The sequence below is a fragment of the Heterocephalus glaber genome, unplaced genomic scaffold (genome assembly GCF_053883595.1).
Source record: "Heterocephalus glaber isolate CG9 unplaced genomic scaffold, H.glaber_assembly_v1.0 deba00001538, whole genome shotgun sequence".
Lineage (NCBI taxonomy): Eukaryota > Metazoa > Chordata > Mammalia > Rodentia > Bathyergidae > Heterocephalus > Heterocephalus glaber.
In genome coordinates, this window is record NW_028258333.1 from 7082252 (window position 1) to 7109930 (window position 27679).

General features: G+C 36.1%; 1 long non-coding RNA gene across 1 annotated transcript in view; it reads left to right on the forward strand.

The window, feature by feature from the left end:
• Positions 1 to 22940, forward strand: part of LOC101703938 (uncharacterized) — a 77866-nt gene extending 54926 nt beyond the window's left edge. Inside the window, exon 4 of the long non-coding RNA XR_205284.3 lies at positions 18906 to 22940. This is a non-coding gene — a long non-coding RNA (uncharacterized LOC101703938). The remainder of the gene's footprint in view (positions 1 to 18905) is intronic.
• The last annotated feature ends 4739 nt before the right edge of the window (positions 22941 to 27679 follow it).

Here is a 27679-nt window from a genome sequence, read left to right on the forward strand (position 1 = left end):
TGGGCCGTTTGTGCCATTCACCAACTGTGTCTGTCTCCCTGCCTTCCCAGGCTATTCAGCCTCACTTAAGTTTAAAGGAGACTATGTGAGTAGGTCTAGCCAGTGAGGAATGTGTGGTAGCTTCCATTTTTGATGGTATGAAGTTATATTATATTGTGCTTTACTTTTTTGTCTCTGTCTGATCCCCCAACTCTTGCATGTTCCATATGTGTAAAACCAACATTATGTACATAGAAACAATGCTTGCTGTCAGTGGAAGCAATAGCCAGGTCCCCTTGGACTATGGCTGCAGTGGCTTCTGAGTGTCTAGATGGTTGAGCATGGTGAAATGAATTCCAGGGAAGCAATTCTCTCTGAGTACCTTCTTAAGTAGGAACTGGTGAGTCTGGGCAGAAATTTCAAAGCAGCACAACTTTCAAACTGTGACATGGGTACTGATGATTGTATTTAGCTAGCTTTATATTGATAATTGGGAGCAAAAGACAGAGCAGAAAAATTTTAAAAAACTTAAATTTTGACCCAGAAGGAACCATTTGTGAAGTTGGTGTCAAAGGAAGTATGACTGATAAGGAGAACAATGTCATTAATAAGAAACTAAGCACTTTGTACAGGCACAAGAAGAGAGATAACATGAAGGTATCTCAGGAATCAGTAAGGCCCCACAGTTTATGAGATCAAGAGTGTAAATTATTAGCCTTTCACTTATAAGACAAAAAAAGAAAAATTATGAGACATTTTTCATCAAGGTAAGAAAATCTCTTTTAAGTAGTCAAAAGATAGAAATCAAAAGGGAATAAATTTGTACATTTAAATAGATTAAACTAAAAACTATCTATGACAGAGACAAAATAAAATGACAAAATAGAGACTAGAAAATGACATTGGTAACTTATTGACACCAATGGCTAATTGATATGTACTCAGAATCTGGAATCAACGACAATTAAGAAAGTGTAACTCACATAATAGAAAATGATGCAAAGTAATGATACTAATCCATTAAAGCTAAAGCTCTTATGGCTGATAAACCCTAATGGCCAATATTTTAGCTAGAAAATTAAAACAAAACATTGTTATAACTTGTGTGTAAGTTATGTATCTGTGTTTGTGTGCAAATACTTGGCAGAAATGGATCAGGAACAGAAATATTTAGATATAGATTATTTTATACCTTTACATTAGGGATGGTGGAAGCAGCTAATCAATGATCATGGGTGTGTGTGCTTTGTCGATTCTTCTGCTATGATACAATAATTGTGTTCCAGAAAAAAAGCTTCATGTTTTGCAGAAGCATTAGATTAAAACAAATGGGGATTATGCCACATAGAGTGTCAAAATAGACCACTAAAATCATATGCAACTTTGGAACTAGCCTACCAATTCTATGAATCTAGTAAGTCAATTAAGTCTACTCATACTTCTAATAAAAATACTAGTAAAACTAATAGATTAACTTTCTAGTTAAAATTGTACTTTACCTAACCAAGATAAATAAGTAAAACAGTGGCTTGAGAAAAAGTTTGAGATTGTTAAGTGTGTGCAAAGATCAAGGAGAACCATACTACAGTCTTTCCAAGATAGCGCTCTTGGCCCAGCTAGTTCAAGAGAAGGTGATGGGTGAATGGGAATCACATAGAGTACTAGATTTCTCCTCAGGTGACTACCTTAGCAACAGTAGCATACTCCGAATTTAGCTGTCATTTCACAGGGTACAAGGCATGCTTTCCTCACTTTATTAATTTTAAGATTTTGTTATCAAGGTAACTAAGACTTTCTTATGAGCATTTTCTCTTCCTTCTTAAGATTGTATATCATTACAGTTTCTCACTGGATCTGAACTTTCTGAAATCTAGTTTACATGTAAGGCCTTATAAAGTGAGTAGGCATATATGTTTATATGTGTCTATGCACAAGTTAATGTAATCTTACTTTGGGCTCAGTAAAATTAAAATAATCATAATTTTACATATTTTATGTCTCCTTAATTGTAAAGAAGTTTATTTACTTTTTTCAATTTTAATTCTTTATTAGTAAATGTTTTTAGTATATACTGATTATATTCTTTGGAGGAGTTGGTACCTGTACATAACACATTTTTTTTTTTTTTTTTTTTGGTACTGGGATCAAACTCAGGTCCTTGTGCTTGTGAGGCAAGCAGCAGAACCACTGAGCTAAATCCCCGGCCCTACATAACACATTTTAATACTTTTGTCAATTTCTCCTCTCTACTCTTCCTGTTCCCTCCAATGCTTGACCCCCTTCCCTTTGGCAAAAGATCTGACTCCCTAAATCCTATTATTTTTTAAATTGTTCTTCATTTATATTTTAAATTTTACATATAAGAGAAACCATGCAATATCTAAGCTTGCGTGTCTGATTTATTTCACTTAACACTATGGTCTCAAGGTGCACCTATCTTGATATTTTTTCCAGTAAATGATTTGTAAATAATATCCATTTTAGATAGTAATCTTAGGTTAGAGCTATATTAATCATTATATATAAATTTGAAAGACAATAACAGGATTATAGAGTGGCTTTAATAAATACATGTTAATTTTTTTTGTTTGATTTAAGATCTTGTTTTCTAATGTTTTCTTAGCAAATAGGTTAGTATTCATTAAGATTAAATGAATTTTATCTAAATCTCCTAGACTAACAGGATAATGAATTTTAGCTAATATGTGATTGATGATTGATGGTAGGCATTGAATACCTTTCCTCAAAGTTACACTAGAGAGATTCATATTTGGATAATAATCAACCACAGCTGAAATAGATTTACACTGAATAATTTGAGTTGCTCCTTTGAGCAGAGAAATGCATTGAAAAGATTACAGGTAATTTACCTTTGTGTCATTTGCTTCCTTAACTATATAGGTGGCTTACACAAACATCAAATTCTATCTTGAATTGAGATAAATCTTTCTGAGTCTAATGCTCTGAGAATGGTTTTCTCATATTTTTACAAAAGTATTTCTTAAAATTATGAGATATTAAAAATAAAAATGACACTAAATCCACTTATAGTGTTACTCATCTATCTTCATCTACTACAGCTCATTTTTAAGAAGATTTTGATGATTTTCTGTCTCTCACTACCATTTAACAAAATTAACATCGTAGGCTCTGGTCATCTATTTTCTAATTCCCAATTTTCTCTGAATGAAGCTTGTGAACCATGATACATTTAAGTGAGTTAACTAACCTAAGATGAATGTATTTTTTCTGACCTAGTAGCAAAATATTTCAAACTTTAACATTTTAAAATTATTGCCATATTTTCCAATTTGTCCATGAAAATAATCCCCAAATCACCTTCAGAATTGAGTATTGAGCTAATAATAACTATAAATTATAGTAATCTACAGAAAAAATTCAGAAGAGGTAATTATTTTCTTAAGTAAAAAGAAAGACAGTCTGAATATATATGTGCTAATTCCCTACTGCCCTGAACTTTTTCAAAATGTTGATCTATATGTGCACTCGTGGTCTGATAGTTAGATTTCAGTGCCCTTTCTCAAAGTGTTGATATATATTGTTTTAAAAATATGACACTATACTTATCCCTAACGCTATCCCTGACCCTACACCCCATAGTGTCTACTTGCACCACAACAGTATTCCTGTCCCTAATGCAAACATTAATCCCAACCCTATCTGTGTACCCCATAACCCAATATTTGGATAGTAGCATCCCAACAACATCTCTATGACTAACCTTATGCAGGTATTCTGCACCCTAATACTTGGGCATTTGCACCCAATACTATCTCTATCCCTGCCCTTAACCATAATCCCAGCCCCATCCAGGTACCCCACACCACAGTACTCAGGTACTTGCACCATAAAACTTCTCCTCTCTTTAAACCTAACTCTAATCCTAATCCTAAACCTAACCCTAATCCTAAACCTACTCTTCTACCCTTTACTCCAATACTCAGGTACTAGCACCTCCACACCATCTTTATCCCTAACACTAACCCTAACCCTAAACCTAATCTTTACTTCATACTCCAATAACCAGGTAGTGCACCCCAACATTATTCCTATCCCTATTCCCAACCCTAACACTAACTCTATCAGTGTAGCCTGAACCATAATACTTGAATTCTGGCAATGCAACTCTATCTTGACCTCTAACCTTAAACATAACTGTATCAAGGTACCCCATGTACTGGTGTTCTGGTACTTGCAGCAGAACACTATACCTTCATCTAACCCTAAACCTAACTTTAATCCTCTCTGGGTGCCACACACCCCAATACTCAGATACTTGGATAGCAACACTATCCCTAAACCTAACACTAACAATAACCCTAACCCTAACACCACACACGAATACTCATGTACTTGCACCCCAATAATATTCATATACCTAACTCTAACACTATCCATGTACCCTGCACCCTAATACTTGGGTATATGCACCTCAAGACTATCAATATCCCTAACACGCAGCCTAACCCTAAGCCTGTCCAGATATTTGGCCCCCCAATACTTGGGTAAGTACACACAAACATTAGCCCAATCCCTAACCCTTACCCTAAATGTAACCCTGAGTTGCACCCAAATAATTGAGTAATTGCACTCCAATTCTTTCCCTATCCCTATCCCTACCCCTATTCCAACACTATCCCTAACCCTAACACTATCCAGGTACCCTGCACCCCGATCTTAGGTACTTGGACTCCAACACTAACCCTAACACAACTCCTAACCCTAATCCTATCTGTACCTACCAAATTCCTCAAGTACTTGCACTCCAACACTCTCCCATTCACTAACCCTAACCCTAACCCTAACCCTAGTGTTATTCGGATACTCTGCACTGCAATACTCCCATCCCAACACTATCCTACCCTTACCCCAACCCTAACTCTAACCCTATCCGGGAACTCCACATAGCAGTACTCAAATACATGCCTCAACGAAGCAAGGGGACATTCATAAGTGAGCTTCTGCCAAAACAATACCACACAGAAAACTGCTAAAAGCTCAGTGGTTTGCACACACAAATATTTATTGACTGTGGTTTGACTGAGCCAGGCTTAGCTTGACTGGTTGAGTCTGATCCAAATTTCTATCAGCTGAGCTTTGCTCCAGGTTGCGTATGGGTTCAGATCAGCTCCCTGTTTGCTCTGGATCTCAGGCTAAAGAAGTGCCCATAACTGGGGCAAACTCTTTGCATTGCATGGAACTATAGTGGTGCCATGGTTTAAGACCTTGGATCTTGTTTTAAGACAAGATCCAAGGTAAACCACACAATCACACTGAAAATTTCTGTTTGTATCATTTCCAAGTTTCCAAGTAAGGTACATGGTCAAACACAGTATAGACAGTGCAGGGACCTATGCCCCACTTACTGTGAGACAATGGTTATTTAATAAATAATAATCAAGAATTTAAAAGGATATATTTGGGAAGTAAAAATGGGGTGAGGAAATAAGATAGGAATCAAATGAGAATATTATCCAAGCTAAATACTTAAGTTAAAATCAGAGTATACAGCATATGGCATTTTCCAAGATGGCCTCTGCAATAGGCCTCAGTCTTTATATTGTTGCAGAAATGTAGTGAGACATTAATACGGTTCCCATCAAGAGAGGAAGTCTGCATCCCCCCTCTTTGATTTTGGGCCATCCTAGTGACTGGCTGACTAAAAGTATACAGTGAAAGAACACAATGTGATTTTTCAAGGGTAGATTGTAGAAGGACAGTTAGCTTTAGCTGGCTTCTCTGAAGAATCATACTGACACCCTTAGTGGTCATGGAATAAAACCAGCCTCCCCAAGAACATCCTGGGACACTCTATGGCAGAACCACTGCACCCAGACAAACTCCTTCCATACTTCTGGTCCATGGAAATTGGAGAGACATTAAAACAAGGATTGTTTAAAGTTTTGGGATGACTAAAATAGGTGGATGGCGATAATTTGACAGATGATTAATAAGCAATGATGAACTACAAAGTATCACAGGTCAGAACAAGAGCAAGATAGATGTGGTATTTGGAGAAGTGCAGGCCAAGATCCCTGGAGGGAAGGAGTTGCTGGAGGTAGGGAAATGATCTCAGAGTATTCTGGGCACCAAATGAACATTTTTTGGCAATGATGAAATTTTGATTTTTACAGGAATATTTCTCTTTTTAAAATAGTGATGTTTTAGAAAAACAAATGCAGTAAGTTTTGGGAATTTATTCGTATTTTAAAGATTTTGGCCTCTTAATGAAGACCCTACTGAGTCACTTTATGGAAAATATATTTGCCTCCTAGTTAATGTTTTGTAAATGTGTATTTTTATTAATTGGTTCCATGACTTTATCTATTAGTCACTTTATTTATTTTCAAATTTCCATTTAGCATTGCCAGTGTGTATAAACATTAGCATTTTACATTTTACTAGCATCACATTATATAAAATTAATGAACTAACAATAAGCCTTTTTCTAAAAATGTTTTAAAGCAGGGAGTTTCAGATCTTAGCAGTTAGACTATTTCATGACATAGCATTCTTGAGTTCAACATCAGTAGCCCATGTATTATATCAAAGAGGGGAGACTTTGATTCATATTTATAGTATCGTTGATGCTTAGTAGGAATCTCAGTGTGACCCAGTGGTTTGGGGGTGGGTGTACCTGTGTGTCAGTTGTTGGTCTCATCAAGATAACTTTCTTCAGTTGCATTAGAACACGGACAGAGGGTTTGTCTCCTAACTGTTCCTGTCACGCCGGGCACGTGGCTGCTTCCTGTCTCTCTTTGCCCTTTCCATTTGCTCTTGCTTTACCATATGCCACCACACCCTTCGCTGTTGTGCACCTACTGGAGCTGCGTGACAGAAACTCTTCAGTTCATGCCATTTCTTGCATTTATAGCCAGCTAAGAGGTTTACAGGGAGTGCGTCACACAGGCCTTCATATCTAGTGCTTTTTTGCTTTATAGTTCTATTGCCAAAGGTCTTTAAAAGTGTCAGATTTTACCAAATGAAGCTTAAAGGAAATTTTAAACTAGGAAGAAAAATACTTTGGACATCAAATATTTCTTTCTTCACTCCCCCAAAACACTCCAGACTGTAAACCTTTCTATTTTCTAAGGCTCTGGAATGCTCATCCTGGTTTGTCAATGTGCTTCTCTTTCATTTAATCTCTGTAATTAAAGCTTTGCATTTGTTCTGGGAATAGTCATCATTACCAATCATAGATCCAGCCTGAAAGCCCAGCCCTTTGTTTACATTTTCCTAAGTCAAGATAATGTGTTTATTCCACACTAATGGTGGAGGATGCCAGTTCTCATATTGCATGTGGCTCAGAGGGACCAATCTCTAAGTTTTACCCCTTTCCTAGTTTATTCACCGGTGTACACTGCAGATTCCTTATTCTTCAGTTTATATAATCTCTTCTTCCTTCGTCATATCTGAAGGTCTAATGTTAGTTATCAAAGATTACATAACCTAGGTCCCCATGCAGAAAGACTCTCTCTCTCTCCTGCTGCTTTTAAATTGGAGACACTACTGCAAACTCTTTTGCAGGCAACACAGTTTTAGTTGGTTTGATCCTTTCCTCCATCTCTTCCAAATTTTATTCTATTGGGTCAGTTTAGAGTTCAAGATGGAACTGCTAATGAGCAGTTTTAATATGACCACTTTCTTTAGTTATGCAGAAGATAGAAAATACAGAGAAATTTAGAATAGTTTAATTAAACATCAAAGACACATAACGCTTCCTTGTCTAGAAGAAAAGGGAATGGTTATTTTTCCATGAATTAGAAGAAACCCATAAGTGCTTTTGTTCAGTGCAGAATGATATTCTAGTTTGGAATTTATTCATCATGTAGAAGATTTTAAATGGATAGTATTTTGCAGCCTGAAAAAATGGTGTAAGAGAATTCAGCAGAGAAAAATACACCTGCTACAAATATAGGAATGACTTTGGAAGACAGAAATGTGTTCAATGAGGCTGGCGTCTAGTGTAGAAGTTCAGTATCTTCCTAGCCAAGTTTGTTTAAAAAGTAGAAAAATGAAAGGATAAGCACATTTCAAAACCTAAATTTTGTATTGTTTGGGGGAAAAAGAATTGGAATTAAAAGGACATTTTAGATTTTTCTTTCTTGGCTAATAAACATGCCCTAGAGCAATCTCACCTCAGGAAAAAATGGGGAAGAAAGACAGTTGTGGAGGAGAGACATGCAAAAATATTTTTCATCTGGAATTTGACCTGACATCCTAACATGTCTCCGTGGGTTAATTTTTGAGGTGCTGATGTTGAATCCTGTACTTATTTTCTCCTTTCTGGGAATGTGAACCTACATGTGTTTAATGGCATAGGCAGAACAGCTAGAAAAATTTGCTACTGAAAGAGTTTGGAAAAAGAAGCAGTAAGGAGGCTGGCATGATTTTTAGCGTCAGAGGGCAAACAATCCCCCTGGAGGGCATCAGTGTGTTCTGCCAATCACAAGGATTTTTCCAACTGTCAGTCACTGGGATACCCAGACCCTGCCAAAATCTGAAGAACACCTTAAGAACATCGTTGCCTACACAATGCTGCAGCCATTTTTTCTTTAACAGTATAAAGTTCCACAAAGGTACTGTTGCAGTGATTTAGATACATCATGGTTGCTTGAAGATTCAAAGAAAATCAAGCATTTTCTCCTTTTCGTCTATGAGCCAGAAGAAAATTCTTTCCAGTATACTAATTGATTTTCTTTTTTTTGGTACTGGGGATCGAACTCGGGTCCTTGTGCTTGCACAGCAGGCAGCGAAACCACTGAGCTAAATCCCTGGCCCTACTAATTGATTTTCATGTATCCTTTAACTTAAGAATGAATATGTGTTCAGAAGACTTTGGCCTATGATAATTTTTTCCCTTTAAGAAACACTATGGAAAATAATAGAGTTGTTAGATTTTATTTGAAGTCATTAATTTCAGTGAGTATGTCATTACCTTTACACACACATGAGTTTTATTTACTGGAAAATTTTTGCTTTTGTATACATTTTGAAATGAAAGAGATCAATTATGACATGTACTCACCTTTAAAATTTTCATAGTTCAATTTTTGTTTATATTATCCAGTTATAAGACAAAATTGGCAAATCTTTGTCCCTTTACATGTTAGTGGAGATATGATATGGATGGTTTCTCAATTGACATATAAATTTTTAGAAAGCAATCAGTGGAATCATCAGAATCCAGAGAGCTTCTTGTCGTGGCTGAATTCTGAGTGATCATTCTGTTTAAAGAGATAGTTTAGATGCTAACAGAAAGTACTATAAGTTGGGTAGAACTGTTAACAAAGATTGCCAAAGGTAAAAAAGAACCAGGTGCCCATCCATTTCCAAATGGGGTATTTCACTCAGATTGCAGCAATGAGGGACAAGTGATTTCTCATTGAGTGGAGAGAAATATCACACCTTCTTTCCCTCTTGCTGTCTTAGACATTAAAACAATCGAGTGTGAATCTTGTTCTTCACCTTATTCCAGTTGACTGTAATGTTCTTGTGTCCCCTTAAAGGTAGAAGTCTACACTCTCCATCTCTCGATTCTGGTAGCCTCAGAGCTGTGTCTGTGTCAAGATAGGCTCTGTGTTCCCATCTGTGTTTGTGAAATTTTTAAATGCATTGCATCTATAATTAGTGCACTTTCAACATTGGTTTACATATAGAAGAATAAGGAGATGTTTTAAAAAATCGTAAGCCAACTATTTGAAAAAATAACAATATGAAAAACAGGCACAATCGAAATCCTATAATGTGTAAGTATCTTGTTTGAAAGCAAAGTTATTTATTTTTGCATGATTTAAAAAAACTGCCCAGTTTATCTTGAATCAACTTTATCCTTCAATGAACAATAAGTTTGGTCATTCTAATTACATCTGTGACCATAATCTAAGGAGTAAATAAGATTTTGGGTGTTGATATAGAGAAATCAGGTCTTTGTTAATAGAAATTTTATTTTCTAACTCAGTGTCTCTCCTCATCCTGCCTCCAAAGCTTAGCATAATAATAATACCTTAGTCAATGCTCAGTGAATGCTTTGTATTAATGTGAATCTCTCTCTCTCTCTCATCTCTCTTTACCAATTTGTGTCCCCACTTTAAATTTACCTAGTGTCCCAGTTTTTGAGGCAGACTCTTATTCTTCTACTATGTAAATGAATGTATTCTGCTATGGCCTCAATGCAAAATTCTAGCACTGAAAGTGGTGGCATCAGGAGGTGATTAGATCATAAAGCTGGAACCTTCGTGAAGGAGACAAGTGTCCATAAAAATAAATGCCAAGAAACTTATTTGCTCTCTCCATCCTGTGAGGTCATAGAACCAGAGGTTGAATCCTTAGCAGACCCTAGATCTGCAAGTGAGAATGCTTCTTTCCTTTACTATTTTAAGTTTTATTTTGAGGCAAAGATTAGGCAAATGTTTGGTCTTCATAATTAGGGAAATTTTTTGGCTAATAAACCTCCATGTGTTTCTTGTGATTCTTTATATCTCGTGAGCAGAGTAATTGGCAGTTTTTGTTTTGTGATATTTTTCAAGGGTATTAACATAGCAAATAACCTTGGGGGAAAGAGATAATATCACATCCAAAGCAAGGATCAAGTTTCTTCATAACTCCTTACATAAAAGTTCCCTAAGTTTGAGGCCCCTAGGCTATGATGAAAACCCAATGAATGCACAGCATCAACTTGGGATCCCCTGTATCCTCCCTGTGGGACGTTTAGCTCAAGATGAGACAAACATCACTACGGGACTCATGCTTTGCCTGTATTATGAGTAATAAAGTCCTTTGTTTCTATGACAGGAGCCTTGTGTCTTTGGTCAGCTCCCATGAAGCTGTGGCAGGCTAACTCCTTATAATGCATGTGGGGTCAAATTTTAGGTCGGTCTCAATTCTTGGCAAACTTTTGATAAGATAAGGAGAACACATTAAGTTGATATTTTGCCAAGGAGAAAGGATGATTAATGGGACTGTGAGAAATTCTACTAAGTCTTCTTGGAGATTAAACATCAGTTCATTTGTCTTGCTTTATTTAATTTTCAAATAGTCAAGAAAATTTTGTCTGATAAAGAATCAGATGAAAAACAGTCTAGAAAGTTTCCTAGGGCGTAGTCTACTCCCAAGTGCACAGGTATGGTCATTAAGTAGATAGAATGGGAAACATGAATGATTGCTAAAAGAAAGAGATGTGGGCTTTTGTTCCATAAGTACCTAGCGCATAACTCACACTTACCAGCCTTCTTTTTTTTTTTTTTTTTTGGTACTGGGGATTGGACTTGAGTCCTCGCACTTGGACAGCAGGTGGCAAAACCACTGAGCTAAATCCCTGGCCGCTACCAGCCTTCTTTTTAAATGGAGGCAAATAGTTCTATAACATTAATTTATCTGTTTTTTTTATTAAATTCTTTTATTGGTACACTGTAGGTACACAACACAATTACATTTCTCACTGGGAATTGTACCTTTACATAATGCATCTTGGTTCTTATTTTTTCCCCATTCCTAGCCCTCCCTTCACGCCCTCCACCCTTCCCTATTTACAAAGACTTTATTTCCATTTTTTCCATTTCTCATCATTTTTCCTTTCCCTTCTTTCCTTTCCCCTGCCCCTCCCACTACTCCTACCCCTTTGGACCTTTTCTTCCTATTTTACATTATCAATTATTCATTCTAATCATTGGTACATTTTAGGTATACAACATAATGACATTCATCATTGGAAATTTGCACCTTTACATAATCTCTCTTGGTTCTTATTTTTCACCCTTGCCCAGCCCTCCCTTCAACCCCTCCATTCCTCCCTATTTACAAAGATTTTGTTCCTATTTTTTCATTTTCTCATATTAATCCCATTCCCTTCTATCCTTTCCCTAGCCCTCCCACTTCCTTCCCCTTTGCCCCTTTTCTTCCTATTTCACATTACCTATTATACATTTAGTCCTTATTTACACTTTCAGTTTCTCACACCAGAGAAACTATTTGGTATTTATTCATGTGTGTCCTATTTATTTCACTTAAGAGTATTGCCTCAATGTGCATCCACTTAGCTATAAATGTCTCTAATTTCTCATTTTTTATGGCTGAGTAGTACTTCATTTTATTAAAAAACCCACATTTTCTTTATCCAGTCTCCAGTTGATGGGCATTTGGGCTGTTTCCAAGTTTTAGCTACTACAAACTGTGTTGCTATGAACATGGATGCACATATATAACTGTGGTATGATTCTTTTAATTCTTTGGGGAAGATCCCCAGCAGTGGAATAGCAGGGTCAAATGGGACTTCCAGTCCTAGTTTTTTGAGGTATCTCCATAATGATTTCCACAGTGGTTGCATCAGTCTACACTCCCACCAGCAGTGGAGCAGGGTTCCTCTTCCCCCACAGCCCCTCCAGCATTTGTTATTGGTTGATTTCATGATAGCAGCCATTCTTTCTGGAGTAAGGTGGAATCTCAGCATTGTTTTCATTTGCATCTCTCGAATGACCAGTGATGTTGAACATTTTTTCATGTATTTATTTGCTATTTCTACTTCTTTGTCTGAGAAATGTCTGTTCATTAGATGCCCATTTTTGGATTGGGTCTTTAAATTTGGGAGGTCTGATCTTTTCAAGTTCTTTATAGATTCGAGATAGTAGACCTTTGTCTGAGGAAGAGCAGGTGAAGATTTTTTCCCACATTGTGGGTTGTCTCTTCACGCTGCTCATGGTTTCTCTGGCTGTGAAGAAGGCTTTTAATAAGAAGAGATCCCACTTGTTGATTGTTTGTGTTAGTTCATGGGCAACTGAGGTTTTGTTCATAAAATCTTTTCCTACACCGATGTCTTCAAGGGTTCTACCTAACCTCTGTTCCAACTGGTTCAGAGTTTCTATTTTAATATTTAGATCTTTAATCCATTTTGATTTTAGTTTAGTGCATGGTGAGAGATACAGGTCTAGTTTTAATCTTTGGCAAGTTGAAACCCAATTTTTCCAGCATCATTTATTAAAGAGGCTATCTTTCCTCCAGTGAGGGTGTTTGGCTCCTTTATCGAAGATGAGATAGCTGAGTGTGTCTGGCATTGTTTCTGCATCTTCTAATCTGTTCCACTGGTCCTCAGGTCTGTTTCTTTGCCAGTACCATGCTGTTTTTATCACAGTAGCTTTGTAGTATAGTTGCAGGTTGGGGATTGTGATACCCCCTGCCATGTCTATGTTACCTAGAATTGCTTTTGCTATTCTGGGTCTTTTCTTGTTCCAAATGAATTTTTGGATTGTTTTCTCAAGGTCCATGAAGTATGCTGCTGGGATCTCAATTGGAATTGCATTAAATCTATATAGCAGTTTTGGAAGTATGGTCATTTTCACTATATTAATCCTTCCTACCCAGGAGCAGGGGATGTCTGTCCATTTTCTGATATCATCTTCAATCTCTCTTTTCAGAGTGCCATAGTTTTCAGAGAAGAGGTCTTTGATTTCTTTCGTTAGGATGATTTCTAGGTATTTCAATTTTTTGGATGCTATTGTGAAAGGAATTATTTGCCCTATTTCTCTCTCAGTGAGTCTGTCATTGGTGTAGAGGAAAGCTATTGATTTTTGTGTGTTGACCTTGTAACCAGCTACTTGACTGAATTTGGTTATTAAGTCTAGAAGACTTTTGGTGGAGTTCTTGGGGTCTTCTATATAGAGTATCATGTCATCTGCAAATAATGACAATTTGACTTCTTCATTTCTTATCTTTATCCCTTTTATTTCTTTCTCTTGTCTAATTGCCGTGGCTAATGTTTCCAGAACTATATTGAACAAGAGTGGTGATAGTGGACATCCTTGTCTTGTTCCTGATTTTAGTGTGAAGGATTTCAGTTTTTGACCCTTTAGTATGATATTGGCTGTTGGTTTTTCATAGATGGCTTCTATCAGTTTGAGGTAGAGACCATCTATTCCAATTTTTTGTAGGGTTTTAATCATAAATGCATGTTGGATTTTGTCAAATGCTTTTTCTGCATCTATGGAGATAATCATATGGTTTTTGTCCTTAGCTCTATTGATATAGTGTATTACATTAATTGATTTTCATATCTTGAACCATCCCTGCATCCCTGGGATGAATCCCACTTGATCAGGGTGTATGATCTTCTTGATGACCTTCTGCATTTTGTTTGGCAGTATCTTATTAAGGATTTTTGCATCTATGTTCATTAGTGAGATTGGCCTATAGTTCTCTTTTTCAGTTGAGTCTTTCTCTGCTTTGGAGATCAAGGTGATCCTTGCTTCCAGGAATGAATTTGGGAGTATTGCTTCCCTTTCAATTTCATTGAAGAGTTTCAACAGTAGTGGCAGTAGTTCCTCTCTAAATGTCTTGTAGAATTCAGCAGTGAAGCCCTCAGGGCCCGGGCTTTTCTTAGTTGATAAGTTTTTAATTACATTTTCAATTTCATTGGTTGATATTGGGTTGTTCAGAATTTTTAGGTCTTCTTGGTTCAACTTTGGTAATTCATATGTATCTAGGAATCTGTCCATTTCTTCTGTGTTGTCCATCTTATTGGCATATAGATTCTGGAAGTAGGTATTGATGTTCCTCTGGATTTCTGCTGGGTCTGTTGTCATTTCACCCTTTTCATTCCTAATTGCATGGATTTGGGCCTTTTCTTTCCTTTTTCTGACAAGGTTGGCTAAAGGTTTGTCAATTTTGTTGATTCTTTCGAAGAACCAACTCTTGGCTTCATTGATTTTTTGTATCATTCTCTTAGTCTCCATTGCACTGATTTCTCCTCTGATCTTTATAATTTCCTCCCTTGTATGAGCTTTGGGGTTGTCCTGCTCTTCTTTTTCTAGAAGCATGACGTTCAGCATCAGGTTGTTTAATTGGGCTCGTTCTGTTTTCCTAATATGCGTATTCACTGCTATGAATTTCCCTCGTAAGACTGCTTTCATTGTGTCTCATAGATTCCGATATGTTGTATTGTCATTGTCATTTAATTGAAGGAACTGTCTGATTTCTTCTTTAATTTCCTCTGTGACCCATTGGTTATTCAGAAGTGTGTTGTTCAATTTCCACATGTTTATGAAATTTTTTGAGTTTCTTTTGCTATGGATCTCCAATTTCATCACACTATGGTCTGATAATATACAGGGGATAACTTCAATTCCTTTGCACTTACTTAAACATGTTCTATGTGTGAGTATGTGGTCTATTTTGGAGAATGACCCATGTGCAGCTGAGAAGAATGTGTATTCTGATTTTGTGGTGTGGAAGACTGTAAAGATCTGTTAAGTTCATTTGTTCAAGAGTTCGATTGAGTTCTAGTATTTCATTACTTATTTTTAGTCTAGTTGATCTATGTATTTGTGACAGTGGGGTGTTGAGGTCCCCCAGTACAATTGTATTAGTGCATATATGACTTTTCATGTCCATTAGTATTTGTTTTATATAGTTGGGTGCACTAGTGTTTGGTGCATAGATATTTATGATTGTCATCTCTTCCTGTTGGATTCTTCCCTTTACAAGGATGTAGTGTCCTTCTTTGTTTCTCTTAGTCAGTGTTGGTTTGAAATCTACTTGATCTGCCAAGAGGATAGCTACTCCTGCTTTTTTTCAGGTTCCTGTCACATGGAGTATTGTTTTCCACCCTTTAACTTTCAGTCTATGAGTTTCCTTTTGAATTAAGTGTGTTTCTTGTATGCAGCATATTGTTGGATTTTGCTTCTTGACCCATTCTGCCAGTCTATTTCTTTTGATTGGTGAATTGAGACCATTAACATTGAAGGTTATAACTGAAACATATTGACTTGTCATTGCCATGACTTTTTCTTTTTGTTGGGTTCTCCCCCTTTACATTTAATTTCTTGTCATGCCAGATGGGTTCATTTTGCTTTCCTTCCTGGGGTTGTGATCCTCATTGTCTGTTCCTAGGATATTGTGTAAAATTCTTTGGAGTGCTGGTTTGGTATTCATGAAGTTCCCAAGGTGCTCTTTGTCATGAAAGTATTTTATTTCTCCATCCATTTTGAAAGATAGTTTTGCAGGGTACATCAGTCTGGGTTGGAGGCTGTTTTCTTTGAGGGCTTGGGACATGTCACTCCAAGCTCTTCTTCCCTCGATGGTTTGTGTTGAGTAGTCTGCTGTGATTCTGATGGGCTTTCCTTTGTATGCGATTTGTTTCTTTTCTCTGACTGCTTGGAGAACTTTGTTCTTCTGTTGTGTTTCTGGAATCTTAACAATTATATGCCTATGTGTAGATTTTTTTGATCAAGGCTATTTGGAGTCCTATATGCCTCACTTATCTGTATGTCAAGCTCTTTTCCCCTGCTTGGGAAGTTTTCTGCCATTATTTCTGTGAAGAGATTTTTTTATGTCATCTCCACTCTCTCCTGTTTCTTCCTTGAGCCCAATCAGTCTTATGTTATTCTTCTTTGCATCATCTAGCAGCTGCTGGATTGACTTCTCATGTTCCCTTATAATTTTGAAGCAGTTTTTCTTTTCCTGGTCACTAATTGCAATCTTATCTTCTATATCTGAAATTCTGTCCTCACATTGGCTCATTCTGCTGTGTAGACTTTCAGTGGAGTTTTTCATGTCCTGGAAATCTATTTGCATCTGTTTTATGGATTCCATTTCTTTCTTATGTTGGGATTCCATCATGTTCCTGAGCTCCTCTCTAGATTTATTAATCATGTCTTGCACTAAGGGCACAATTTCTCCTGTTATCTGAGAAATTATTTCTGATTTCATTTTTTCCAGATCCCTTTTTTTTGCCAGTTCAGTGGGTCCAGGTGGTTGGGTATCAGAGTGTTCCATCTCATTTCCCTTTGGGGTTGCTGTAGGTGATCTGGAAGTCTGGTTTTGAGACTTATTTATGTGTTTGCTCATTTTGACTGGGGTGGGGGGCTGTTAGTGCCTGCATGGATTACCTCCTCTGAGCTGGGAGAGGTGGGACAGGGGCTGGGAGCAGTGGTAGGGATGGTGACCCAAAAGCCCTTTCCTGTGGGCTGGGAGCAGCGGGAGGGATGGTGGCTCGGAAGCCCCTTCCTCTGGACCAGGAGCAGTGCGATGGCACCTCAGAAGCCCCTACCTCTGGGCTGGGAGCAGTGGGAGGGATGGTGGCCCAGAAGCCCCTTCCTCTGGGCCAGGAGCAGCGGGACAGATGGTGGCCCAAAAGCCCTTTCCTTTGGGCTGGGAGCAGTGGGATGGTGGCTCAGAATCCCCTACCTCTGGGCCGGGAGCAGTGGGACTCAGTACCTTGTTCTGGTGGTGTGGTGTCCTCTGCATCTTTGTAGTGTGCAACCAGGTGGCTGTCTGTCTGCAGCGGGCTGATTTGGCATCTTCTGTGACACTTGGGACCTCGGTAGGGTGTGGGCAGACCTGCCTGTCTGCAGTGGGGTGATTCGGCGTGTTCTGTGTGACTCAGGACCTTGGTAGGGCGTCAGCCTAATGTCATTCAACTTTCTCCTCTCTTACTATCTTATTTATAAAATATGGACAATAAGAGTTCGGGATCAACTAAGATAATGAATTAGCTAATTAATGTGAAAATTCTCTTAGGCAATAACAGGCCATACAAGCATTAGTTGCTGAAGGGTTGCCTGGGCCATGGTCAGTGTAGCTTGTTTGCAGGTGGTACACTGTACCCAGAACTTTCCTGGCTGCACCCTTTGACAAGGGACTTTGCAATAAACATCGAAGCTGCTGTAGGTTGCTACACAGTTTGTAGAGGTTTCAGCCCTTAATTGGCTGGATCCACGGCAGAGTGGCACATGGCAAAGTGGGGTTGGAGAGGAGAAATTGTTCATAGTGGCCAGCTAATTTATCTGTTCATGGTAACCATTATGAGTGTAATGTATTTTCCTATAAAGTGAGGAGATGAATATTTTGTTTGTTTCTCCTTTTAAGTTTGGCTTAAGTAGCTCTTGATTTGTGATTTCCTTTACTGGTATTTATTTCATTTACCCTGTTTAGATATATGTGATAGCAAGTAGTTTTAAAGATAACATAATTTTGACATATCAAACATATCAGCTAACTAAGGTGTAATTTTATGCTCTCAGAGGTAACTAAAAGTTCACAATCATGCCCTATTTGACTCATCACAGATAGTCTCCAAATAGCCTAAATCTACCAGCTGATTTATAAACTTGAAGATAATCTGTTATTTAGATAAGTGGCTAAAATTTAGAAACTGGTGTGTAGCTGACAATTTGAAAATTCAAAAAGTAACAATGTATCAATAGATTCAAGTTCTGCTGTGAATGACTCACACAACTCGGAGGAATCTTACATAGTCTGTCCTTCTGAGAATTAATGTATACCTATAAAGGCAAGCATGATATACTCCCTTTGTAAGCATCATTTAAAATAAAGTGAATTGTACTATGCAAAATTGAAATTGTACTATAATTCAGGAAAGAGAATTTGTAAAAAATTAAAATGATCACTTAATGCAAGTGATGAAATTTCTCCTTTCTGAGTGTGCTTGACTGTTCCTTAATTGTTGGGTGGGTTTTTTTTTTTTGGTACCGGGGATTGAACTCAAGACCTTGAGCTTGTGAAGCAGGTGGAGGAATCACCGAGCTAAATCCCTGGCCCTTGGGTGGTTTAAAAATGTTTTCAGTTGTTTGAGAATATGTGAGACTAATGTTTTGTCACTGTCTCTTCCACTTTTGCCATGGCATGGTCAAGTCTAGGGTGCTGTTAGGATTACTAAGTTTGTGTGTGTGTGTGTGTGTGTGTGTGTGTGTGCGTGCATGTGCACTTAGTCTATATTTATCCTTTTTGTTTGTAAATCCCAAGAACTCCTGTGGATCATTTTGGTTTGGTAAGAAAAAGAGAGTTTACAAGACAGGTATAGAATAAAGGATTTACTATAAGGATTTGATGTTATATGAATGTGGGAGCTACTTACATAGTCTACACGTGGCTATTATTTCTCTATCTGACTTCAGTGGCCGAAGTCCACAGAACAGGAATCCCAGAAGGAAAAGTGCAGGCTCACGGGCAAGCCGGAAGTGAAGGGGCTGAAGTGGAACTAATTAGTGTGGACAGTACCCACGTGTGCCTCTCATTGCTCTCAGGCTTCTGGCTTCAGTGAAGGGCATCCTGCATGAGCAGATGGTGCCTTCCTCATGATGATCAGAACATACCTGGCCCATGTTTTGGAGATGTTGACTCAATACAACTGGAAGTGAAGGAACTATTTGTTTGAAAAAAATTCTTTTCCTCATTTGAGACTGGTGTTAAGAAAGGTAAAACTTGGACCTGGTTGAGCATTGTGGTGTGATGATACCATGATATGCTAAGGACCATCCATGGAAGTGCATTTGCTTGATCTCATAATTTGTCCCACTTTACCTGTTTTATGCTATTGCTTTTTCATATGACTTTTCTTAAAATCACCAATTTTTGCATAAAATGTTCCTAAAGCTATTTTTGTAAATAGGATGACTTTGATTTCCTTGGTTTGGTGAGTGGTTCTGCCTATACTTTGCAGAAATTCTATTCTTTAATTCTAGGCTTTGAGGTGGAATTGTCTGAGACAGGGTTTGCACTCTGAAAATTTGTAAATGATTTACTTCTGGTGTTCATTCTTGATCATTCTGACCCATGACTTTAAACTGATTTCCTTCTTCTGAGACATTCACTCCTTAGGAATATTTAACAAATTCCTTCAGCTATATGATGGATAACAAGATACATCAAATGTTACAGAGAATCCACTTGGTTTGATTAATAATCTATTCCTCTGAATTGTTTGAGGAGTGGATGCTTGTACACACTTGTTTAGAAAAATTTTCTTTAATTTGAAATGAAGTACTAGCTGTTGTTAAAATTTTGCTCAGACTGCTGTTCACAGACATGCATCTCTTATCTCCTTTTCGCTATTGATCTGATTATTCCAAATAGTGTTTTCAATAGGTTAAGAATATTTTGTAAAATGAAATTGAAATATATTTTGTAAAACTTGTTGTGTTTATACACAATAGTCATTATATTGCTTGTAGTACTTGAAATCACCAAAGTGGTCAAATGCATAATGTTTTCAAAGGATTTCATAAAATGCTTAATCAATAAAATAGTATCTGGAGAGTTCTATTGGAAAAATAATTTAGAATTCTCTACAAAGGTTCTCTCCATGATTAGTTTTAATATTTATTGCTCTCTGAGAAGTAATGGTATTATTCGCTTTCCCGTGCATGTTTTCTCTTTAGCCAAACCTATAATAAGATTTCATAAATGCCCTGTATAACAATGAAATGTGATTATGAAATCATTTAATGACCCAATTAATTTTAAATGGAAAAGTTTTAGTTGGTTCTGAGCATCTGTAAGGTTTGTATCTTTCCTCTTGGCATTCACTGATTTCATTACCAAGTTGTGTAAAGATGTAGGTATAAATATTTTATGTAACCTTTTCTCTTGGTTCTGTTATTGCAGTGTTTGATATTTATTATTTAACTTGTGATTTCTTATTAATATCTTGCATATTGGTTCCAGGGCTATTGTGATGAGAGGGAACAAATTAAACTTACAATGCCGAGAACTCTCTTATTTCAGAGTTGCTTAATTAAAACTAGTTTTGGAGACAGAAAAGGAAATTAATGATTACAATACTATTTAACATTTGTGATTTTGGAGCAATGCTCAAAATATTCTAAGAACTTAGGAGGAGCTGAGAGGGATAGAATTCCAGAAAGTAACACTTGAGCTGCATGCTAACACTGTTAAAGTTGTATATGCCCATTGAAAAGAATTACAAATAAGGGTATAAAGTTAAAAATTAACAAAATATATATATCATACTCTGGAGTAGATCTTGGAGCATCTAATTATATTAGCAGAAAAACATAAAATCTGTGAACAGTTTGGATATTTTAAAGTCTTTGTGTTGATGAGTCCATTTCAATGCCTTAATAAATAATATTGCAAAGGGCACTTGTCTAAATATATTTATATAAACCTTAAATATAAAAGGAGTGCTTACAATTCCAAGACAATAGGAATATTAATATTTTCGCTGAAAAGTTGTTCTTCAAATGATTGTTAAAGTTTATAATGTAACAACATCATATGAGAATGCATTTCCAGTCATACTCTTGTCAAACTGGACATTATTGTTTAAAAATATTATATTCTGAATTATTCATTTTAATCACTTTAATCCTTATTTACACTTTCAGTTTCTCATACTAGAGAAACTATTTGGTATTTACACATGTATGTCCTATTAAGATCTAAAGAGGTAGGGGTTCGTGGGAGGGGAAGGGGAAAGGGAAGAAGGGAAGGGAAAAATTATGAGAAAAGAAAAAAATGGAAATGAAATCTATGTAAACAGGGAAAGGTGGAGGGGGTGAAGAGTGCACAGGTAATGGGGAAAAATAAGAACCAAGATACATCATGTACAGGTACAAGCACCCAATGATAAATGTAAATGTATTGTATACCTAAAATGTACCAATAAAAGAATTTAAAAATATATTATATTGTTAGAAAGCAGGTGGTATTTCAGTTGAGTAGTGATGAAAGAATGAGAATGAGCCATGTAAGTGGAAGTGGGAGAAGAATGGATAAGAGGAAATAGTGAGCAAATGTACATGGAGGGGATATTGCATTTCTCAGAAATGCTGGAATTTAGCCTGAAGTTGCAGATCAATGGCATGAAGTTGGCAGGTATCTCATCATAAAATGTTTAAATTCCTCCTAAAGTGACTGCATCTAGAGGGGTTGGAAAGCCATCATAATTTTTAAAGCAAGCAAATTCACATTTCCATTTTAGAAAGATCTACATAAATGCTGTGTAGATGCCTTGCTTAAGTAGAGCCAATTAATTAACCAAGGCCAATTAATTAACCTGGAGACAGATTAACCAGTGCAGATGCTCTTAGTAAGATAAAATAAATATCAAAACCTAGATAATGAGTATGCCTGTATTGGACAGAAGCTATAGACTTGGAAACTGATCTGATATGAGGTATAAAAGAAACAGCAGGGTAGCATAACTCTCAGTTCCATTTTTGGTGTCAAATGCAAAATTAGAGACTGAGGGTTGGCGTGGGTATTGATGAATTTTGCTTTACTTATGTTCCATGAGAGATGTCATCAATACCCACCCCAAACCCTAGTCTCTAATTTTGCCTCTGAAACCAAGGAGATTGTGTCACTATTGACATTACTGGCCAGATGTCATTGTTGTGGTAGATGGCAATATTCTGTCCACTGCAGGATGGTTAGCAGCATCTGTGGCTTCTACCCCCTGGAAGTCATTAGCAGTCCCCAAATTATGACAACAAAGAATGTCTGTAGATTTTTCTAGATATCTCTCTTGTATAAAATGTAACCTATGGAGAATCACTGGATGTGAGATGAAAAGAAAGTTGATTATAGATCCCTGGAGAACTTTGGTATTAAAATGGATCAATAGAAAAGCATAGGGGAAATGCCAGGCCAGAAGGAAAACAAAATAAAAAAAGAAAGGAAAGAAGAAGAAGAGGAGGAGGGATGAAGGGGAGGAGGAGCAGGAGGAAGAGGAGGAGAAAGAGGAAGAGGACAGCTGTATCACTGAAGACAGCACGGGATGTTTGAAGAAGGAAATAGACATTGATGTCAAATGAAATATCAAGTCAGTTGAAGATAAAAATTGACAACTGCATTTGGCAACTTCAAGGTTATTGGTGATATTAATAAGTGTAGGTGTTGAAATGTCAGCTTCAGGTACTTCCTAGAACAAGTTGTTCTGAAAATCCAATAAACTATTAGTTTTTTTTTTTAGTGATGGCTGTCTGACTGCTTTTTTGGGGGGGTTTACTGACAGTTCTGTTAATTCATTTCATCCTCACTCATCCTAGATACTTTCCTCAGAGAAATAGTGAAGGCTTTCTATATTTCATACTCCTGATTCCATTTTTAAAAGTTTAAACAATCAAATATCTCTTATTTTAAAGTGACAATTGTTTCAGTTTTTAGTCTTTTGTTGCCTAAAATGCCCAGCAGAGTGTCTTGATGGTAACTGCAGTGAAAGACATTATCTTTTTGCCAAAATTTCCCTCCTGTCTTGTTCTTGAACCCAATCTACATGACTGATTTATTTTCTACATTGTATAGTGATGAAGAAAAAATGCCAATTTAACTTAAAGTATCTTGTGTCTGTAGCTGCAGTTGTAGCTATAGCTGTGAATAGGACAAAATGGAAAAACATTTCTGGTACCAAAGGGTATTATCTGATGAGCAAAGATGTCATTTGGACACCCTGAAAAATGAAGAAGTTTCAATATATATCCCTATCATTTTAATGTTATCTTATCATTAATAAGCTCATATTTATATCAACCAACATTTATGTTGGAATTAAGCTCATTCATTAATTGTAAAGCCCGATTAGTTATATAACATTTTGGCAAAAATAAATGAAGCATTTTGTGTCAGTGAAATAACTACAAGGAATTTCAATAAAAGTATTATATATCTTATTATTTGTAAATTTTATGACAGTTAAATTTATAATAAATTTATGTTGTACACCATATATGCATATATATGTGTGTGTATATATATATATATATATATATATATACATACATGTACATGGCTTGTATCAAGATGTTCCTCCAAAGCCTCATGCAGTTATAGGTGGGGCTTTTCAGAGGTGGCTGGATCTAGAGTGTGCTGCTGGGATTAAAGATTTGAGCTGGGATTGATTCATAGTGGGATGCTTGTAGTAAGGCTTCCTTGCCCTATGTGTGAGTGCTACCCACCCCTAACAGTGTGTGGTTTGGATAAGATATAAGGGACAGAAAGAGGATCATTGTTTATCACTTGTAGCTTGCTGCTTGCTACCTAGCTGCCTTCTGCCTGCCATGAACTGTTTCTCATTTGTGATGTTCCTGTGCCAGGCCACTCTGCCTTAGAGCCCTACAACTATTAACTGAAACCTCTGCAAACTGTGAGCTAAATAATCCTTTCTTCCTTTACCTTTGGGGCTTGAGTATTTTGTCTCAGCAATGAGAAAAGTAACTAAGACTATACAGATTTTTCTCAGAATGCCAGTAATTAAATATTTACCAGTATTTCTTTCTTAAGTCATTTTTCCAATTATTTGCAGGGAAATTCTTTGCCAAAATCCAGGTGAATGGCTTTATCAGAAATTGCTTCTATATACTGACATTTCTATAATTCATCTCTCTTCCATTCCCACTCAATATTCTTTCCCAATCTTTTATCACATCTTGCAAAAAGTACAGTTTCTTCTTGCCATAGCTATTTCTTGTAGATTATTTATCTTGCAAAGATACAGCCAATTTTTTATCTTGTTAATTCACCTTGACATCTAAGGTTATCTTTCCTAACCCTTTTCTGTGACATTATATAAGTCGTATATATTTCATTACATTTAGTACCTACACATATTGGGACTCTACTGAATTTACTCTCCTGTATTTCTATGGGTTTCTTTCTAATGATTTCAGTCTTTCCAGTATCTAGAATGCATTATGATAAGAAGAAATTTTTCTCCTTGTGGGTGTTGTCTACACTACCAGTGACAAGTACGGATCCCAGCTGCAGTAGAAAAAGTCAATAAAAATCTTTTAGTTGCTTACTATGACAGGTCCATTCAATGTTCCAGTGCTTTGACCTCCTGAGGTGTTGGGTATCATGGAAGTAAATCACCTTAAAACTAAGTTTATCAAGGCTGTCCTTTGTCCACTTTCTGCATCCATCTTTAATTTCTATTTTTCTATTTTGTTCACTGAGTTACTGTTTAAAGGCAAACTACCCCTAACCAATCTTCAATACTCACACTCTACTCCAACTTGCAGTATACTTTTATACTCTAATGAATTGTTCTTTAAAAGCACTTGTCATCTGTATGGTTTGGGTGTGTCCTGCTTTTACCACACCAAATTTGTATGCTGAAGTTTTAATCCTTATTGTATTACCCTATACAGAAATAGGGTCATTGCAGAAGCAATTACTTAAGATGAATTTACACTGGGGTAATCCCCTAAAAAGTGGCTGGTGTCCTTATAAAAAGGGGAAGTTTGAACACACACACACACACACACACACACACACACACCATGCTATGTACATGAGGGCAGAGTTTAGGAGATGCATCTTAGATCCAAAGTATGGCAATGATTCTCCAAAAATCTTATAGAAATATACGAAACAAGCTTTTCCTCCTATTCAACACAAGGAACCAACCTTGCTGATACTCTGATTTAAGACAACTAGCTTCCAAAACAGATAATAACTGTTTATACCACCCAGTTTGTGGCACTTTTGCTATCCCAGGCAGAAACAAATCAATCTTCTAATTATAAAATTATTACTGTGGTTTTAATTAATATCTTATGATGCATTTGCAATAAATTTTCTGAGACCAGAGGCTGAGTCTATTTTGTTCACAATTGTATTTCTGTCCCTGCTGTAGTTTATGATATATAATAAATGTTTGATTAAAAAAAAGGTTAACAGAATAAAATTCCTGTTCCTTAAAAATAATGTACTACTACAATGATTAGGACAATTTTGCATATGACTTATCATATTTTCTGGTTACAAATTCCAGGGACCCAGGACTTCTACCAATCCATCTTTGAGATGACGAAAAGAGGGAAGTCTCTCAGCTGGGTGGATGCATGTGTCTGATGAGAGGGGTCTTTATTTTCACATAGGCTAAATTTATCCATTTCTGGATGCAGCAGCAGAATATGTGCAAAAGTCTGAGAGTAGTGTGTGGAATGCGATGACAGCACCAGATGGGGAATTGTGTGGTATCTGCATGATGAGCTGTATTTTAATGTGCAATTTAAGAAGACCGGATTTTGACAAGTAGCCTTAGGGATTAAAAAAATAGAGCTAAGGAACAAATGGAATAGAACCATGTAATACTTTTAAAAAGTCCTTGCTATAGCATGAAAACCCAGTATATTCCATTTGTATATAACGATTTCACCCAAAACAATAATATTTCATTCTTCTCACTTATCTAATTTGCATTCTAAATGATTATTTTTGTTTTACATGTGAGAAATTTGTTCTGGTTTTCTATATTTTATGCTGTTTATTTTGGATGATCTTATTTTTAAATTCATTTAAAAGATATTGTTTTTTAATCTTATATATAGTTTTAAATTATTACAATGGCATTTTGGACAGAGTTGATATATATATATATATATATATATATATATATATATGCATATGGATTGGCATAAGGAGAAAGATACAAAAATTACAGTTCATTCCAGAGAACCATATGCCATTTTAGTGTTTTGTATCACTGACATTAGATAGATACATTTGATTATGAAATATTTCTTCTAAATATATTTATGTTAGCTTATTTTTAAACACAATATTTTATTTCTTAGTGTAATTAACTTGTATAATCTGTATATGTGTGCCAACTAAGTGTAAAATCACTGCAAGTGACCCCAAGTCACAGCATATCTACATAATTATGACATCATTTGATAAAAATATATTTAAATGTATTTATAAAAGCATTTTGTAGTCTTCCATTATTACAAGATTTTAAATATGGAGCAATGTAAGTATATTCAATTTTATATAATTAGAAAAACAGTGAGAAAGCTATTCTAATAAGCACACACATAACAATACACATTTCTCTACACAGGCATACACACCCTCCCAACATAAAAACACACATATAGCCCAACAGACTCTTGTGAAATCATTGAACAAAATTATAACATCTTGGAAACTAATTTTGCCACATTTAGCTGAATTTTTTTTTTAGTTTACAAAACAATCCTTTAGGAATTTCAGTTTATGGAAGTTAAGATAATTTCCAATTCTGTAAGAATAATTTAAAATAAGTTTAAACATTGAAAGCTTTCCATGAACCTCACAAAACTTACATAATAAAACATATTTTAAAAACATAAAACTAACAATAAAGTTTCAATTTTGTAAGTAATAGACTAAGAATTTACAGAAGATATTCAAAAGTGGCAGATCTTTACAAGTATAATTTTCACAGTCCTAAATATTACTATATATGTTCTCCTTCCATATCATTTAAAGATATCAAAATAAAATATTGTGTTTAGAAATATTATGTTGCAATGCTGACGTAGTAGAAACTAGAAAAGTGCACATTCAATTTAACATTTAATCATTGAACACATTTAAACATGAATTTAAGATACAAAATTGCCAGAGAAAAATAGGAAATAAAATGAAATTTTGGCTCAGTATTTCCAAAGGGTACATTGTTCTGTGTGTTGGTCTTAATCTAGAGAATGATAATGAAGAGATGAGTATAATCAGCATTGATGATCAAAATAAAAACAACATGAAAATAAAATAAAATCAGGTTGTTGGATCAATGTCTTCTGATTAATCTGTGAGATGAAAACATGCAACTTTTTGTGGAAAGGCTTGACTACATCTAAATAAAATTGAATGCTTTTATAATTTTTATGCTGAATTTTTTAATAATATATCATTTTAAAAAGTTATGTTAATCTCTGTGCTGAATAATAACAAAGTTAAGGTGTTAAAAAGTTGATAAAGTGCAATTCACAGTAGAATCCTTTAGATAACACCATAGTCATATAAATATTAGAAAATAATTACAGATGCTGTTTCACCTCCATTAATAGTTAAATGGAAAATTCATGGACAGTACGCCACTCACTGGTGACTGCAGCATGGCTCCAGGCTTCCTGTTTCAATGCCAGTGTGGGCTGGA